The 19,761-nt window shown below is 56.9% G+C and overlaps 1 protein-coding gene across 2 annotated transcripts in view; it reads left to right on the top strand.

Annotated features, from left to right (window-relative positions):
• Nucleotides 1-667: 667 nt before the first annotated feature.
• Nucleotides 668-19,761, top strand: part of LOC119957804 (sodium/calcium exchanger 3-like) — a 323,961-nt gene continuing 304,867 nt past the window's right edge. Inside the window, exon 1 of one of the 2 annotated variants that reach the window (XM_038785917.1) lies at nucleotides 668-688. The gene's annotated coding sequence lies outside the window, so the exon portion shown is untranslated. Of the gene's footprint in view, nucleotides 689-927; nucleotides 1,187-19,761 lie in introns of those variants that run through there. The other variant, XM_038785916.1, reaches the window with a different exon arrangement.

Genomic DNA, 19,761 nt, shown 5'->3' with positions numbered 1-19,761 from the left:
CCCCCCCCACCCCCGCCACAAATGGTGGAACCTCCTCTCCTGTGGGAAAACCCCCCACTGCTGGTCGGAGAGGGAGATGGATCGGAAAATCCCGATCCCACACTGCTGGCATTCACTCCACGGCAGTATCATGAATAATATGACAACCCTCCTGCCTTGGGGCGCATTTAGGTTAAATCTCCCTCTCGGATCCAGCGACAGCGGGTGTCCCGCAGGGTCTGCCCGCCTGGAACCGATTACCCGTAGAGCTTCAGAGACGGAGCGTGGACGCATAAAGGCCGGATTGCTTCAGCTGTGTCAGATCGTGTATTTTCTGCCCACAACCAGCTTCCAATCCTCCCCCGCTGCCCCCCGCTCTGCCACTAGCTGCCCCCCGCTCCGCCTAGGCCCGAGGCTCTTGAATTCCCTCACTCGGCCTTGCAGCTTTTCTCCTCCCCCTTTTAAGACCCTCCGCCACTAATATTACCTGGGTGTGACTCGGCGTTTTGCTGTGTTAAAAGGTGCTAGGTGAAGGCAAGATGTTGTTGAGCTGTGCTAGGAAACGCTCTGCAGCTGGCGGAGGGGGGGGGGCGGGGGCAGATAGTCAGCTGGGGCACCAACGCAATGTGATTGATCTGTGGAGGGAACCCTGAGCTGTAAGATAGCCAGCGACGGAACAGCTGGTGCCCCCTGTACTCTGGACTTTACGGTATTCTTCAGCTGTCATTTCTCTCGGTGTAGTCAATTAATAATTTCACAGCACCGCCAGCTCTCCGCTTTTTTTTCAAACAACACGCTGCATCTTCTGACATAATTTTCTCCTGCTTGCTGGGCGCTGAAGCTTGTCGTTCCCACAGCAGGTTCTGTGGGAGTTTCCCCGAGGTTTCACGGAATCCCTGCTCCGTTGACTGGCTGCTGCTAGAGGTTTCCAGGATTTTTTTCTCTCTCTCTCTCTCTCTCTCTCTCTGGTCAGGCTGTCTGATATAATGGGAATTCCCCGTGTTAATGAAGGCTGTGCAGCGAGGAATTCCTGATCTCGCCCAGCCAGCTCCTGAAGGCAGGCTGAGGCAGCCCCGGATTCAGTGGTTGACGTGCGGCTGAACAACTCCTTCGCCAGGAATTCCCAGCGTCAGGAATTTGCCTCCCCGCCCCCACCAAAAGCCCCCCAAGCCGACCTCGGGTCACCCGGAGGGCTCCCCGATATTTTGTAAGTAAACCGATCGGCTGGGCGTTGGGAACGAGGAGGGGAGCAGGGGAATTTCGAGCCCCGTCTTTCGGCACAGGCGTCCGCCGGGGTCGTGCGGGCGTCAAGTGTTTAATCGCAGGACGACGGCAACCGCCCGGGGTGGTGGTGGTGGTGGTGGTGGGGGGGGGGGGGGGGGGGGGGGGGGGGGGGGGTGCGCGCGCAGGGGGTAGAATTGCGGCGGCTGTCGCAAGAGGCGAGCGAAAAAAATGTCGGGCGAATCCACGCGGGACGTGAGCTCAGGCGTAAAGGGCGAGACGGGGAATCAGGTCCTGCGGAGCGCTGGACCGTAACTCAGTCCTCACTGAACAAAATGGTGGCGGGGATGGAGGAGATCTGCAGCTTCCCTCGCCTTGGTGCCGTGTAGGGGGGGAGGGGGGGGGGTTGTTGGGGAGGTGGGGGGGGGGGTGGGAAGGATGGTGGGGGGGAGGTGGTGGTGTGTGTGTGTGTGGCGGGGGGGGGGGTGCATGAACAGTGAACAGTTTGATCGGATCAAACAGCTCCTGGTGCAGTTGTTCAATGTCAATGCGATGGTCCCTTCTGATCGACCCACCCACTCCCCCCTCAACCGTGAAGGAGCTGGAAGACGGTCTCGCCCCCCCCCCCCCCCCCCCCCCCCCCAGTGGGGGACTGGGTCTTCCTCTGGTGGGGGGCTCTCCAGATGTATTCTCCCCCCCCCCTCCTTGTTTTTGGGAAATACAGTGTGATTCGGTACGTGAGCTGCTCAGAAATCTCCAGTCAGTTTGTGCGCAAGAACCCAGAGGGTGTTTTGATTGATTCCAGTGTTGCAGGCTTCACACACCGAGAGCTGATCAGGGTTAATTCCAGGGAGCACTGGGTGGATGGATCAGCTCTGGGCTACATTTGCATTCTGCCTGCCTTGCTGGACCCAGGGGAATGTGAGGGACGTTTGACTTCAGCGGGGGTACAGAATGGAGCACCCGAGATATCAAATCTGGGTGGGATCAGAATGTCATCTGTTGCTACCTGTTTGATTTCAGTTCTTGTATGTCCAAATTACTGAAAATCCCACTGAATACATCCAACCCAGGTCAGAATTCCTGTTATAAGCTCTCCCACCCTTCACCATTCCAATCCCAATCATTCCCTCTATCCCCAACCCCACTCCCCCCCCTCCATCCCCAACCCCACTCCGTCCCCACCATCCCCAACCCCACTCCACCCCCTCCATCCCCAACCCCACTCCCCCCCCTCTATCCCAAACCCCACTCCACCCCCTCCATCCCCAACCCCACTCCACCCCCTCCATCCCCAACCCCACTCCACCCCCCTCCATCCCCAACCCCACTCCACCCCCTCCATCCCCAACCCCATTCCACACCCTCCATCCCAAACCCCATTCCTTCCCCTCCATCCCCAACCCCACTCCAACCCCTCTATCCCCAACCCCACTCCACCCCCTCTATCCCCAACCCCACTCCACCCCCTCTATCCCCAACCCCACTCCACCCTCTCCATCCCCAACCCCACTCCACCCCCTCCATCCCCAACCTCACTCCACCTCCTCCATCCCCAACCCCACTCCACCCCCTCCATCCCCAACCCCACTCCACCCCCTCCATCCCCAGCCCCACACCACACCCTCCATCCCAAACCCCATTCCTTCCCTATCCATCCCAAACCCCACTCCACCCCCTCCATCCCCAACCCCACTCCAACCCCTCTATCCCCAACCCCACTCCGTCCCCTCTATCTCCAACACCACTCCACCCCCTCCATCCCAAACCCCACTCCGTCCCCTCCATCCCCAACCCCACTCCACCCCCCTATCCTAAACCCCACTCCACCCCCTCCCTCCCCAACCCCACTCCACACCCTCCATCCCCAACCCCACTCCACCCCCTCCATCCCCAACCCCACTCCACCCCCTCCATCCCCAACCCCACTCCCACCCCCTCCATCCCCAACCCCACTCCGCCCCCACCATCCCCAACCCCACTCCGCCCCCACCATCCCCAACCCCACTCCATCCCCAACCCCACTCCACCCCCTCCATCCCCAACCCCACTCCACCTCCTCCATCCCCAACCCCACTCCACCCCCTCCATCCCAACCCCACTCCGTCCCCTCTATCCCCAACCCCACTCCGTCCCCCTCCATCCCCAACCCCACTCCACCCCCTCCATCCTCAACCCCACTCCACCCCGTCCATCCCCAACCCCACTCCACGTCCTCCATCCCCAACCTCACTCCATCCCCTCTATCCCAAACCCCACTCCACCCCCTCTATCCCCAGCCCCACTCCACCCCCTCCATCCCCAAACCGCATTCCTTCCCCTCCATCCCCAACCCCACTTCACTCCCTCCATCCCCAACCCCACTCCACGCCCACCATCCCCAACCCCACTCCACCCCCTCCATCCCCAACCCCATTCCACCCCCTCCATCCCCAACCCCACTCCACCCCCTCCATCCCCAACCCCACTCCACCTCCTCCATCCCCAACCCCACTCCACCCCCTCCATCCCCAACCCCACTCCATCCCCTCCATCCCCAACCCCACTCCACCCCCTCCATCCCCAACCCCACTCCACCCCCTCCATCCCCAACCCCACTCCGTCCCCTCCATCCCCAACCCCACTCTGTCCCCTCTATCCCAAACACCACTCCATTTCCTACATCCCGAACCCCACTCCATCCCATTTCCCCAACCTATCCGAATTTGCTGCCCGTTCCTCCGTCCTGTCCCTCTCTCGACTCTCATCCCAATCTCGACCCAGATCTCTGTTCTGGGCCCCCCAATTCGGACCATCCCGTTCCTGAGCCCTGTGCCCCTCCCCACTCCCCCTATCCCGCCCATCCCTGCCGCCACGTGTCGCCTCATTCCGCCCAAAGAGCTACTTTTGGAGTAACGTGGGGGTTGATACAATGTTGAAATTTGCAGCAGGCAGTTTTGCCGTCTCTGTTGTAATGTGGACAATGTAGTGCCCAATTTGTACACAGCAAGCTCCCATAATGTGGGAGATCTTGTGGGGCAGTGGGTTCGTGTCACTGCCTCTGAGCCGGATGCTCCAGGTTCGGGTCCCACCCCAAGACTAGGCGACCGAAGAAGGTGCAATCCTAACGCGGCCAAACAGTTCGAGTGAGTCAACCTGCAAATCCTTCCGAACACATCAATTGCGAGTGGGGCCGCAGAATCTACAGTGCAGAAGGAGGCTATTCGGCCCATCGAGTCTGCACCGGCTCTTGGAAAGAGCATCCTACTCAAGGTCAACACCTCCACCCTATCCCCGTAATCCTGCAACCCCATCTAATCCAAGAGCAATTTATGACGGCCAGTCCACCTAACCTGCACATCTTTGGATTGTGGGAGGAAACCGGAGCACCCGGAGGAAACCCACGCACACACGGGGAGAACGTGCAGACTCTGCACAGACAGTGACCCAAGCCGGGATTCGAACCTGGGACACTGGCGCTGTGAAGCTATAGTGCTAACCACCTTGCTACCGTGCTGCCCTGCGACCCCTCAAGCTATAAGCCTCTGGCGACAGACTAGCGACCTGTTTGGGAATTATAGCCATGGAAACGAGATCCTTACGGTGCAGAAGGTGGCCATTCAGTCCATGGAGGATGCACCGGCCCTTTGGAGGACATTGTACCCAGGCTCACTATCCTGCCGTTTACGTGTAACCTTGCATATTCTTTCTTTTCAGATAGCAATAACTTCCCTTTTGAATACCTCAATTTAACCTGTCTCCACCACCCTCTCAGGAAGTTTGTTACAGACACCAACCACATTCTGGGTGAAAAGATGTTACCTCCTATGACTTCTCCTTTTGAATCTGTGACGTCTCGTTGTGATATACTCTAATGAGCGAACAGTTTCTGACTATTACCCTGTCCATACCATTCACCCCCAGGACAGTACATACACTCCCAGGGCAGGACATACACTCCCAGGGCAGGAGATACACTCCCAGGGCAGGACATACACTCCCAGGGCAGGACATACACTCCCAGGGCAGGACATACACTCCCAGGGCAATACATGCATTCCCAGGACAATGCATACACTCCCAGGACAATGCATACACTCCCAGGACAATACATACACTCCCAGGGCAGGACATACACTCCCAGGACAATACATACACTCCCAGGGCAATACATATACTCCCAGGACAATACATACACTCCCAGGGCAATACATACACTCCCAGGACAATACATACACTCCCAGGACAATGCATACACTCCCAGGGCAATACATACACTCCCAGGGCAATACATACACTCCCAGGGCAATACATACACTCCCAGGGCAATACATACACTCCCGGGACAATACATACACTCCCAGGGCAATACATACACTCCCAGGACAATACGTACACTCTCAGGACAATGCATACACTCCCAGGACAATACATACACTCCCAGGGCAATACATACACTCCCAGGACAATACATACACTCCCAGGGCAATACATATACTCCCAGGACAATACATACACTCCCAGGGCAATACATACACTCCCAGGACAATACATACACTCCCAGGACAATGCATACACTCCCAGGGCAATACATATACTCCCAGGACAATACATACACTCCCAGGGCAATACATACACTCCCAGGGCAATACATACACTCCCAGGACAAAGCATACACTCATAGGACAATGCATAAACTCCCAGGGCAATACACACACTCCCAGGACAATACATACACTCCCAGGACATTACATACACTTGCAGGGCAGCACACAAACCCCAGGAGAGTACATACACTCCCAGGGCAGCACATACACTCACTGGACATTACATAGACTTGCTGGATGGGGCAGCCATGCTTCAGACAGTGCAGACGTGCTCCGGCCAGTGCAGATACTGGACAGTACATACACTCTCTGAACAGTGCAGACACAGGATAGTGTAGACCATCACTGGAAAGTACAGACACTGGGCAGACAGTGCATACACTCACTGGACAGTACTTGCATTCTCTGGACAGTGAAGACATTCACTGGACAGTGCAGTCACTCACTGGACAAGGCAATCACTCTCTGGACAGTGCATATACTAACTGGACAGGGCAGACACTCACTGGACAGTGCAGACACTCACTGGACAGTGCACACACTCACTGGACAGTGCACACACTCACTGGACAGTGCACACACTAACTGGACAGTGCACACACTCACTGGACAGTGCACACACTCACTGGACAGTGCATACACTCACTGGACAGTGCACACACTCACTGACAGTGCATACACTCACTGGACAGTACTTGCATTCTCTGGACAGTGAACACACTCACTGGATAGTGTAGATGCTCACTGGACAGTGCAGAAACCTATTGGACAGTGCAATCACTCACTGGACAGTGCAGACACTCTCTGGACAGGGCACACACTCTCTGGGCAGTGCAGACACTCTCTGGACAGGGCACACACTCTCTGGGCAGTGCACACACTCTCTGGACAGTGCACACACTCTCTGGGCAGTGCACACACTCTCTGGACAGGGCACACACTCTCTGGGCAGTGCACACACTCTCTGGACAGGGCATACACTCTCTGGACAGGGCAGACATTCCCTGGACAGGGCACACACTCTCTGGACAGGGCACACACTCTCTGGACAGGGCAGACACTCACTGGACAGGGCACACACTCTCTGGACAGGGCACACACTCTCTGGACAGGAAACAGACTCTCTGGGCAGTGAAGACACTCTGGACAGTGCACACACTCTCTGGACAGGGCACACACTCTCTGGGCAGTGCACACACTGTCTGGACAGGGCACACACTCTCTGGGCAGTGAAGACACTCTGGGCAGTGCACACACTCTCTGGACAGGGCAGACACTCTCTGGACAGGGCAGACACTCTCTGGACAGGGCACACACTCTCTGGACAGGGCACACACTCTCTGGACAGGGCACACACTCTCTGGACATTGCAGACACTCTCTGGACAAGACAGACACTCCCTGGACAGGCACACACTCTCTGGACAGGGCACACACTCTCTGGACATTGCAGACACTCTCTGGACAAGACAGACACTCCCTGGACAGGCACACACTCTCTGGACAGGGCACACACTCTCTGGACAGTGCAGACACTCTCTGGACAGGGCACACACTCTCTGGACAGTGCACACTCTCTCTGGACAGGGCAGACACTCTCTGGACATTGCAGACACTCTCTGGACAAGACAGACACTCCCTGGACAGTGCACACACTCTCTGGACAGGGCACACACTCTCTGGACAGTGCAGACACTCTCTGGACAGGGCACACACTCTCTGGACAGGGCACACACTCTCTGGACAGGGCACACACTCTCTGGGCAGTGCACACACTGTCTGGACAGGGGACACACTCTCTGGACAGTGCACACACTCTCTGGACAGGGCAGACACTCTCTGGACAGGGCAGACACTCTCTGGACAGGGCACACACTCTCTGGACAGGGTACACACTCTCTGGGCAGGGCACACGCTCTCTGGACAGGGCACACACTCTCTGGACAGGGCAGACACTCTCTGGACAGGGTACACACTCTCTGGACAGTGCTCACACTCTCTGGGCAGTGCAGACTCTCTGGGCAGGGCAGATACTCCCTGGACAGGGCACACACTCTCTGGACAGGGTACACACTCTCTGGACAGTGCACACACTCTCTGGACAGGGCATACACTCTCTGGACAGGGCAGACACTTTCTGGACAGTGCACACACTCTCTGGGCAGGGCACACACTCTCTGGACAGGGCACACACTCTCTGGACAGGGCACACACTCTCTGGACAGGGCACACACTCTCTGGACAGGGCAGACACTCCCTGGACAGGGCACGCACTCTCTGGACAGGGCACGCACTCTCTGGACAGGGCACACACTCTCTGGACAGGGCAGACACTCACTGGACAGGGCACACACTCTCTGGACAGGGCACACACTCTCTGGACAGGGCACACACTCTCTGGGCAGTGCACACACTGTCTGGACAGGGCACACACTCTCTGGACAGGGCAGACACTCTCTGGACAGGGCACACACTCTCTGGACAGGGCACACACTCTCTGGACAGGGCACACACTCTCTGGACAGGGCACACACTCTCTGGACAGGGCAGACACTCTCTGGACATTGCAGACACTCTCTGGACAAGACAGACACTCCCTGGACAGTGCACACACTCTGGACAGGGCACACACTCTCTGGACAGTGCAGACACTCTCTGGACAGGGCACACACTCTCTGGACAGGGCACACACTCTCTGGACAGGGTACACACTCTCTGGACAGGGCAGACACTCTCTGGACATTGCAGACACTCTCTGGACAAGACAGACACTCCCTGGACAGTGCACACACTCTCTGGACAGGGCACACACTCTCTGGACAGTGCAGACACTCTCTGGACAGGGCACAGACTCTCTGGACAGGGCACACACTCTCTGGGCAGTGCAGACATTCTCTGGACAGTGCACACACTCTCTGGACAGGGCACACACTCTCTGGACAGGGCACACACTCTCTGGACAGGGCACACACTCTCTGGGCAGTGCACACACTGTCTGGACAGGGGACACACTCTCTGGACAGTGCACACACTCTCTGGACAGGGCAGACACTCCCTGGACAGGGCACACATTCTCTGGGCAGGGCAGACACTGTCTGGACAGGGCACACAGTCTCTGGACAGGGCACACAGTCTCTGGACAGGGCACACACTGTCTGGACAGGGCACACACTCTCTGGACAGGGCACACACTGTCTGGGCAGGGCACACACTGTCTGGGCAGGGCACACACTGTCTGGACAGGGCACACACTGTCTGGACAGGGCACACACTCTCTGGACAGGGCACACACTCTCTGGGCAGGGCACACACTCTCTGGACAGGGCACACACTCTCTGGGCAGTGCACACACTGTCTGGACAGGGCACACACTCTCTGGACAGTGCACACACTCTCTGGACAGGGCAGACACTCCCTGGACAGGGCGCACACTCTCTGGACAGGGTGCACACTCTCTGGACAGGGCAGACACTCCCTGGACGGGGCACACACTCTCTGGACAGTGCACACACTCTCTGGACAGGGCAGACACTCCCTAGACAGGGCACACACTCTCTGGACAGGGCACACACTCTCTGGGCAGTGCACACACTCTCTGGACAGGGCAGACACTCTCTGGACAGGGCAGACACTGTCTGGACAGGGCACACAGTCTCTGGACAGGGCACACACTCTCTGGACAGGGTACACACTGTCTGGACAGGGCACACACTCTCTGGGCAGGGCACACACTCTCTGGACAGGGCAGACACTGTCTGGACAGGGCACACACTCTCTGGGCAGGGCACACACTCTCTGGACATTGCACACACTCTCTGGGCAGGGCACACACTCTCTGGACAGGGCACACACTCTCTGGACAGGGCACACACTCTCTGGATAGGGCACACACTCTCTGGACAGGGCACACACTCTCTGGGCAGGGAACACACTCTCTGGACAGTGCACACACTGTCTGGACAGGGCACACACTCTCTGGGCAGGGCACACACTCTCTGGGCAGGGAACACACTCTCTAGGCAGGGAACACACTCTCTGGACAGGGCACACACTGTCTGGACAGGGCACACACTCTCTGGGCAGGGAACACACTCTCTGGACAGTGCACACACTCTCTGGACAGGGCACACACTCTCTGGACAGGGAACACACTCTCTGGACAGGGAACACACTCTCTGGGCAGTGCAGACACTCTCTGGACAGGGCACACACTCTCTGGGCAGTGCTCACACTCTCTGGGCTGTGCAGACACTCTCTGGGCAGGGCACACACACTCTGGGCAGTGCACACACTGTCTGGACAGGGCACACACTGTCTGGACAGGGCACACACTCTCTGGACAGGGCACACACTCTCTGGACAGTGCACACACTCTCTGGGCAGGGCAGACACTCCCTGGACAGGGCACACACTCTCTGGGCAGTGCACACACTCCCTGGACATTGCACACACTCTCTGGACAGGGCACACACTCTCTGGACAGGGCACACACTCTCTGGGCAGGGCACACACTCTCTGGACAGGGCACACACTCTCTGGGCAGTGCACACACTCTCTGGGCAGGGCACATACTCTCTGGGCAGGGCACACACTCTCTGGACAGGATACACACTGTCTGGACATTGCACACACTCTCTGCACAGGGCACACACTCTCTGGACAGGGCACACACTCTCTGGGCAGGGCACACACTCTCTGGGCAGTGCAGACACTGTCTGGACAGTGCCCACACTCTCTGGACAGGGCACACACTCTCTGGACAGGGCACACACTCTCTGGACAGGGCACACACTCTCTGGACAGGGCACACACTCTCTGGACAGGGCACACACTCTCTGGGCAGTGCACACACTGTCTGGACAGGGCACACACTCTCTGGACAGTGCACACACTCTCTGGACAGGGCAGACACTCCCTGGACAGGGCACACACTCTCTGGACAGGGCGCACACTCTCTGGACAGGGCAGACACTCCCTGGACGGGGCACACACTCTCTGGACAGTGCACACACTCTCTGGACAGGGCAGACACTCCCTAGACAGGGCACACACTCTCTGGGCAGTGCAGACACTGTCTGGACAGTGCCCACACTCTGGGCAGGGCACACACTGTCTGGGCAGGGCACACACTCTCTGGACAGTGCAGACTAAGGGCAATTCAGGCACCCAGTGTGGTGCAGAGCCCAGGCTGTACATGTGTGCCCCTGAAAGATATCTGGGGTATATTTGTCCATTTCCTTGTGCTGTTTGATTTAATTTTCTATTTGAAATCTGCATGCAGAGCCTCCGGCTAATTGATCAGAGCCGAGTGGCAGTCCTTGGGCCTGTGCCAGTGAGCTCTGTATAAAACAATACTTGTGTAATCAAAGGAGATCCCAGAGGTGATGTGGGCGTGATTTAATAAATGTATTCTTTATTTAATGTACAGGAAGGAGCCAGGCGGATTGAATCAGGAGGAGAATTACAGTTTTTAGTCTTGTGTTTGGCCTTTGCTGTCGAGCTCCTGAGTGGGAACCTCTCCGAACTCGTTAACAAATTGCGGTTGCAAATCCCACTCTGGAGACTCGAGTGCGTTGTCTCGGCTGACGCTCCAGCACCCTACTGAGGGAGGGCCACTCTGTCGGAAGCACCGTCTTTCCGAGGGGAACGTAAACTGGGGCCACCGCTCAGGGGTGGGCACGGAAGATCGCTGTCTTGACAAATTCTCCCTCTTGTCTTGGTCGATTGTCTTCCTTGACTGAGGCAGCTTAAAAACAAAAACCAGGCTTTCTGCTCATTATCACGTTGCCGTGTGTGAGCTTTGCTGTTCGCAAACTCTGCTCGACACATCGGCGCGATGTGTTTGCTGTGTGGGCGACGGGAGTTGGTTTGCTTCCTGCTTTGTGCGTTCGTTCACTTCTGGTTTTCAGCCCACAATTCTGGCTAGCAGCGAGGGGAGAAGGCGACCCTGATGTACAAACCTGTCCCAGTCAGGGTGCAGCCTGTCCACTGGCAAATCCTCTTCCGCCACTCTACCTGGAACAACGGCAGCACAGGATACCCTCCAGGAATAGTAGGCATTCTGGGAATGATAAAAAAACTCCCCAGAGACTCCCAGGGTAATGCAGTTCAGATACTCACACAAGGCAGTACAGACACTTCTGGCAGAGAAATGAACTCCCCAAGGCATTGCACCTCCACATCAGGGCTGTGGAAACACTCCCAGGGCAGTGCAGACACCCCCAGGGCAGTGCAGACACCCCCAGGGCAGTACAGACCCCCTCAGGGCAGTACAGACACTCCCAGGGCAGTACAGACCCCCCCTCCAGGGCAGTACAGACACTCCCAGGGCAGTACAGACCCCCCCCCCCCCCCCAGGGCAGTACAGACACTCCCAGGGCAGTACAGACCCCCCCTCCAGGGCAGTACAGACACCCCCAGGACAGTACAGACCCCCTCAGGGCAGTGCAGACACTCCCAGGGCAGTACAGACCCCCTCAGGTCAGTACAGACACTCCCAGGGCAGTACAGACCCCCCCTCCAGGGCAGTACAGACACTCCCAGGGCAGTACAGACCCCCCCCCCCCCAGGGCAGTACAGACCCCCCCCCCCCCCCCCCCCCCCCCAGGGCAGTACAGACCCCCCCCCCAGGGCAGCACAGACCCTCCCAGTGCAGTACAGACCCTCCCAGGGCAGTACAGACCCCCCCAGGGCAGTACAGACACTCCCAGGTCAGTACAGACCCCTCCCCCACAGGGCAGTACAGACCCCCCCCAGGGCAGTACAGACCCTCCCAGGGCAGTACCGACCCTCCCAGTGCAGTACAGACCCCCCCCCCCCTCAGGGCAGTACAGACCCCCCCCCCTCCCCAGGGCAGTACAGACACTCCCAGGGCAGTACAGACCCCCCCCCCCCAGGGCAGTACAGACCCTCCCAGGGCAGTACAGACCCCCCCCCCCCAGGGCAATACAGACCCCCCCCCCCCCAGGGCAGTGCAGACACCCTCAGGGCAGTACAGACACCCCCAGGGCAGTACAGACCCCCCCCCCCCCCAGGGCAGTACAGACCCCCCCCCCCCAGGGCAGTACAGACCCCCCCAGGGCAGTACAGACACTCCCAGGGCAGCACAGACCCTCCCAGTGCAGTCAGACCCTCCCAGGGAGGTACAGACCCCCCCCCCCCCCCAGGGCAGTACAGACACTCCCAGGGCAGTACAGACCCCCCCAGGGCAGTATAGACCCCCCCCCCCCCCCCCCCCACCCGGGCAGTACAGACCCTCCCAGGGCAGTACAGACCCTCCCGGGGCAGTACCGACCCTCCTAGTGCAGTACAGACCCCCCCCCCCCCCCCCCCCCCAGGGCAGTACAGACCCCCCCCCCCCCCCCCCCCCCAGGGCAGTACAGACCCCCCCCCCCCAGGGCAGTACAGATCCCCCCAGGGCAGGACAGACCAGTACAGACCCTCCCAGGATTGTGTTGAATGGGGATTGGCAGCGTTCCCTCTTCAATGTGATTGTAACGTAAACAGTAAAATGTGGGAAACCCCCTGCACCTATGGATAGAAACTGAGTTAACAGCCGGCATTTAATGCAAAGGTGGTGGTTTCGCCATTGCCATCAAACCCCCCCCGATGAAAGGCCAGGTTCCCCCGTGGTGATTTAACAACCATCGTGCCATTCATTGGCTCAGGGCAAGACGTCCAGTGACATCTGGGTAGCCCCGCCTCCGAGAGCTGCCGACCATCCAAGTGGCGAGCGGTTCTCGTGTCTCAGCAGCACCACTGGGGGCAGTGGCCACTGCTGGGACTACAGCCGGAGTTCTCCACCTCAGGAGCCATGGGGCTGGAGACTGAGGTTAGCCCGGGGCCTTTTGCAGAGCCAGGCTGGAATGCCCCCAATGAGGGGAGTGGGGGGCTGGCTTTGATGGGAGGGTGGGGCACAAAGACAAGGGGAGAGGGTGCCCTCCACTAATCAGGGCAGGTATCTAATGTACATACAGGTAATCTAGGGGGTATGAGACAGGGCAGGAAAGCGCAGTTGATGTAGGAGTGCGGCCATGATATTGAAAGGTGGAACAGGCTCGAGGGGCTTCCTTTGGCCCCTCTTTCTTGTGTCCTTACGAGAGAGAGCAGGAGAACCTCTTTCTCACCGAAGAGTGAGAGTTTGTGGACCTGCTCCCAGAGTTGGATTGAGGCAAACAGAGTTAGATTGAAGAATAAATCGGATGCGGACAGCACAGTGGTTAGCGCTGCTGCCTCACAGCGCCAGGGATCCGGGTTCAATTCCGGCCTTGGGTGACTGTCCGTGCGGAGTCTGCACGTTCTCCCCGTGTCTGCGTGGGTTTCCCTCGGGTGCTCCGCTTTTCTCCCACTGCCCAAAGATGTGCAGGTTAGGTGGATTGGCCGTGCTAAATTGCCCCTCAGTGTCCAAAAGGTTAGGTGGGGTAACTGGGTTACGGGGATAGGGTCGGGGCGTGAGCCTAGCTCTTTTCCAAGGGTCGGTGCAGACTCGATGGACCGAATGGCCGCCTTTTGCACTGTAAAATGAAGGAAAGGAAAAGGAATGGATTTGGGAATGGGGTGGACACACGGAATAAGAACTCTGCGCAGGCCAGGGGTAAAACCCCACAGGGATTTGACAGGTCAAATGAGAGGGTGTTGTCTGGGCCGAGAGGGTGTTGCCTGGGCCGAGAGGGTGTTGCCTGGGCCGAGAGGGTGTTGCCTGGGCCGAGAGGGTGTTGCCTGGGCCGAGAGGGTGTTGTCTGGGCCGAGTGGGTGTTGTCTGGGCCTAGAGGGTGTTGTCTGGGCCTAGAGGGTGTTGTCTGGGCCTAGAGGGTGTTGCCTGGGCCTAGAGGGTGTTGCCTGGGCCGAGAGGGTGTTGCCTGGGCCGAGAGGGTGTTGTCTGGGCCGAGAGGGTGTTGTCTGGGCCTAGAGGGTGTTGCCTGGGCCGAGAGGGTGTTGCCTGGGCCGAGAGGATGTTGCCTGGGCCGAGAGGGTGTTGTCTGGGCCGAGTGGGTGTTGCCCGGGCCGAGAGGGTGTTGTCTGGGCCGAGTGGGTGTTGCCGGGGCCGAGTGGGTGTTGCCGGGGCCGAGTGGGTGTTGCCGGGGCCGAGTGGGTGTTGCCCGGGCCGAGTGGGTGTTGCCTGGGCCGGTGTGCTTCAGCTGTGAAGAGGGGCTGTGGTTAGGCTGGGGTTGTTTTCCTTGGAGCAGCGAAGGCCGGGAGGGGTGGGTGGGTGGGGGGGGGGGGGGGGGGGGGGGGGTCTGCTGATTGAGGTGTACAAAATGAGTGGGACTAAGGGTGGATAGGAAGGCACTTTTGTTTCGTGGGGCCACGTCTTTCTTCCGCGCCTGCCCCCGTAGGACTCCACCGTACTGCCCGGGGGCCGGCGCGGAGAAGAGAGTCCCCCGCACATGTGCGAACTCACGCCATCCCTTCCGGCGCCGGCTGGAGCGGCGCCAACCCCTCCGGCGCCCACCTAACCCCATAAAATGCGGGGAATTGTTGACGCCGGAGTGGTTGGCGCCGGTTTTCCCGCCGGCGAGTCCCCAGAAGGGAGAATCCCGGCCCATAGCGTCCAAGGCTACGGACCTAGTGTTGGGAGATTAGAGTAGATGGGTGTTTAATGGTCGGCACGGAGACGATGGGTTGAAGAGCTTCTATCTGTGCTGTGAAACTCTACGACTCAAATGGCCAGCCTCCATGTTGTCATTTTGACACAACGCCTTGTTGGGGAAAGACCACACAACGGGAGTCCAAATGAAGCAGATTAAATGAAAAAGCCATGCGGAGCGAGGCGGCTGTTTTGGTTTAAAAATGTACCATCACGAGAAGGTTTAGGGAGGTGAGGAGTCCCACACTTGCTAAGTCCCAGGAGAGCGCTCGAGGGGTCTCGAGCAAACAGTGGGGACGTCTGGAGTGTGGGAATGTGCGCTCGTACATCAGAAGGGAGGAGAACTCACAGGAGCGTGGCATTATCGGTGAACTGGAGGATAAAACCAAGGAAGATTGCGACAGAGAGATGCTGAGGGCTTGAAGCGGGAGTGGTGATGTTGACCAGGTGAGCTTCACCATGCCCGAGACAGAATGAATAATCCTGAGGTCCTGCTCGAATCTCCAGGGCTGTTTAGTCACGGGACATAGCTGTAAATCTTAATGAACCAACACTGGGGGGGGTCAGGAGATTACGATGAGTATATTCAATGGTAATTATTTTTTGACAGTTTTAAGTGATTTCCCAACCAAGCTTTTTCCAAAAATCAATCTTTTTCTTTTAAAAAGTGTAGTGCGCGAACTCTGTACGCTGTCTATTGATTGTTGTACCTTGGCAAAAACATCATTTTAACAACAACAAATGTGGGGGGAGGGCATCCTTCTTCTTGAGCACCGATGCTGAGACGGCGATAGCAAATCACTTCAAAGCAGTGGAAAAAAAATAGGTGGGGCGGGGTAATAATCCCGGCTGATTGACTGTCAGCCATCTTGGTCACCAAGGTGAAGGTCAAAGTTCACTGTTATGAGGTTTTGGGGGGGGGGGGGGTTGGATGGATGACACTGTGTCTGTTCAGAGAGTATTACAGGGTCCCACCGGGGGGGGGGGGGGGGTGGGCAGTTTGGGCTTGATTGCCTCGGTCAATGATGGTGAGGGACGCCCATTGGCACCCCCCCGTGCATTTGGGGTGGGCAGCCAAGGTGGGCAGCCTAGGTGGGCACCGATGACAGCCTGGGTGGAGGTCGCAGAAACCTTGGGCCTTCAAGTAGCTTAGAGGGAGCGAAAGAGCAAATATAGAACATAGAACAGTACAGCACAGAACAGGCCCTTTGGCCCTCGATGTTGTGCCGAACAATGATCACCCTACTCAAACCCACGTATCCACCCTATACCCGTAACCCAACAACCCCCCCCCCCTTACTTTTTAGGACACTACGGGCAATTTATCATGGCCAATACACCTAACCCGCACATCTTTGGACTGTGGGAGGAAACCGGAGCACCCGGAGGAAACCCACGCACATACGGGGAGGACGTGCAGACTCCGCACAGACAGTGACCCAGCCGGGAATCGAACCTGGGACCTGGAGCTGTGAAGCATTTATGCTAACCACCATGCTACCCTGCTGCCCAAATTGAAGCTTCAAACCTGTCGCAGAAATACCTTCAGTGATCCCACGTTTCAGTTTGTGAGATTGCTTCACAACCAGTAGCCTGGGCTTTGTAAATAGAAGCATAGAATGCAAAAGCAAGGAAGCTATGCTGAACCTACAGGAAACACTGATCAGGTCTCGGTCGTGTTGTTAAAGGCACCGAACAAACCCTGTCGTGTTCTGCCCGTTGGCAAAAGTGAAAACCGAGACTGGATGACATGACACACCTCCCTTCGAGTGACGTCATGCCGCTGTCCCTTAAAGGCAGGTGGGAATGTCCTCGGCTCGAGTGTCCAATTCTGACCAGCATATTTCAGAAGGAGGTCAAGCTCTTCGAGAGGGCGCAGAGGAGATTTGCCGAGCATTATTGCCAAGGATGAGAGTTACAGAGAGGCTGGGATTGCTCGCCTTGGAGCAGAGAAGACTAAGGGGGAGATTTAAAAGAGATGTTTGAAATTCTCGAGGGGTTCGAGGCGTGTAGGGAGGAAGAAACTGTTTCCCCTGGCAGGAGGATCGGTCATCAAAGGACACAGATTTACGTTAATTGCCAAAAACAATAGGTGAGAATTGTTTTTCAGCATTGAGTGATGATCATATGGACAACTCACTGGCTGGAAGGTGATTCAGATGGTAATTGGACCTGTAGTTGACTTTGAAAAATATACTGGGCCACATGGAAGTAGTAGCGGAGTGGGACTAATTGGATGGTCCTTTCAAAGAACTGGCAGAGGCATGAAAGGCTGCATAATTTGGCAATTTCTTTTCCAGGTTCTGCTGGGAGGAATACGAATCTCGTATTGCCATAGACTGCAGTTCCTGTGCCCGTTTGCCAAGAATCAATTCAGCAAGCAGTCAAACACTTGACGGCTTCATTGAAGGCTAAACGAACTTGAATATGTTGGCCGCTAAACATCGAGGTCAAGTAAGACGCGGTCATGGGAGATGCAGACTTGGCAGCTTAACCCTGCCCATCTCTGTCTTAGTTTCCTTTTCCATTGTTCGTCCCTTCCTTCTCAACACACACACACCACGCCTCTTTGGGTCACTGTTGCTCCCATTGTTCACTGAGGTCCCAGATGCCCTCTTGCCCTCCTTGCTGACATTTGCAGCGTGTACAGCTGAGGATTGGGAGGGGCAGGCTGTAAGCAGTGGCACGGGCCTCATGACGCCCAAATCCAGCATTGGGACAGCTGAGTGGAGCCGGAGGGAGGGTCACAATGATCCTCTGTGGCCCTGACCTAAGATACCTACCGTACACCATATTAATCTTCTGATCACCGCTGTCAATAATAATGATAATCGCTTATTGTCACAAGTGTTCAATGAAGTTACTGTGAAAAACTCCTCGTCGCCACATTCCGGCGCCTGTTCAGAGAGGCCGGTACGGGAATTGAACCCGCGCTGCCGGCCTTGTTCTGCATTGCAAGCCAGCTGTTTACCCACTGTGCTAAACCAGCCCCTGATAATAATCGCTTATTGTCACAAGTAGGCTTCGGTGAAGTTGCTGTGAAAAAGCCCCTAGTCGCAAATTCCGGCGCCTGTTCGGTTGAGGCTTTGGAATGGGAAGTTGAAACCGCGCTGCTGGCCTTGTTCTGCATGACAAGCCAGCCGTCTTAGCCCACTTTGCGAAACCGGCCCCTATGGACACCGAGATCCTATAGGAAGGATAGGGATAGCAAAGGGCTTGGGTTGCCGTGGCCTAAATTTTCAGATTTTGAAGCAAAACGTTAACATCTTTATCTACATGACCCTGATAAGAATGTCTAACTTTCACTGACTGACCCCTTGCATGTAGAATATAAATTGGGATAAATATTGCTCCGGGGGCGCTCACTGCTTGTGGAAGTTGGAATCTAGCACAGATCCCATCCGGAGTTGGCGATAGATCGCTATTCCTTCCATGTTGCTTTAACAAAGCCTCTACTATCATTAGGGGAGGCAGTGGTATTGTGGCTGAACTAGTAATCCAGAGACCCGAGTTCGAATCCTGCCAGGGCAGGAGGTGAAATCTGAATTCAGTTAAAAAAAATAAATCAATGAAACTGGCTCTCCATTAGGGGAGGAAATCTGCCACCCTTCCCTGGTCTGGCCTACATGTGACTCCGGACTCCAATCAGCCACTCAGTCCATTCAGCCCAGTCAGCGATGCCCACAAAACATCCCACACAACATTTTCAATCAAAATTTGAAGCGGGCGACTTACTGGGGGAGATTTTCAAGAGCCTGGTCAATGAAGAGTGGCTTTAAGGAACAGGAGGAGAGAGGGGGCCGGGCAGCGGGGGAAGGCTTAAGGCAAGGTCTTCCAAAGCTTGGAGCTGGAACGGCCGAAGGGCAGCACAATGGGAGAGAAAAGAAAATTGGGCATGAACAAGAATTGGCGGAGGTTTCAGAGATAGGGAGAGTTGTTGCCGCTGGAGGAGGTTACAGAGATAGGGAGAGTTGGTGCCTCTGGAGGAGGTTACAGAGATAGGGAGAGTTGTTGCCGCTGGAGGAGGTTACAGAGATAGGGAGGGAGAGTTGTTGCCGCTGGAGGAGGTTACAGAGATAGGGAGAGTTGTTGCCGCTGGAGGAGGTTACAGAGATAGGGAGAGTTGTTGCCGCTGGAGGAGGTTACAGAGATAGGGAGGGAGAGTTGTTGCCGCTGGAGGAGGTTACAGAGATGGGGAGAGTTGTTGCCGCTGGAGGAGGTTACAGAGATAGGGAGGGAGAGTTGTTGCCGCTGGAGGAGGTTACAGAGATAGGGAGAGTTGGTTGCCGCTGGAGGAGGTTACAGAGATAGGGAGAGTTGTTGCCGCTGGAGGAGGTTACAGAGATAGGGAGGGAGAGTTGTTGCCGCTGGAGGAGGTTACAGAGATGGG

The sequence above is a fragment of the Scyliorhinus canicula genome, chromosome 27, assembly GCF_902713615.1.
Source record: "Scyliorhinus canicula chromosome 27, sScyCan1.1, whole genome shotgun sequence".
NCBI classification, from domain to species: Eukaryota; Metazoa; Chordata; class Chondrichthyes; order Carcharhiniformes; family Scyliorhinidae; genus Scyliorhinus; species Scyliorhinus canicula.
The sequence above is the reverse complement of the archived record's forward strand: the minus strand, read 5'-3'. Positions and strand labels throughout refer to the sequence as shown.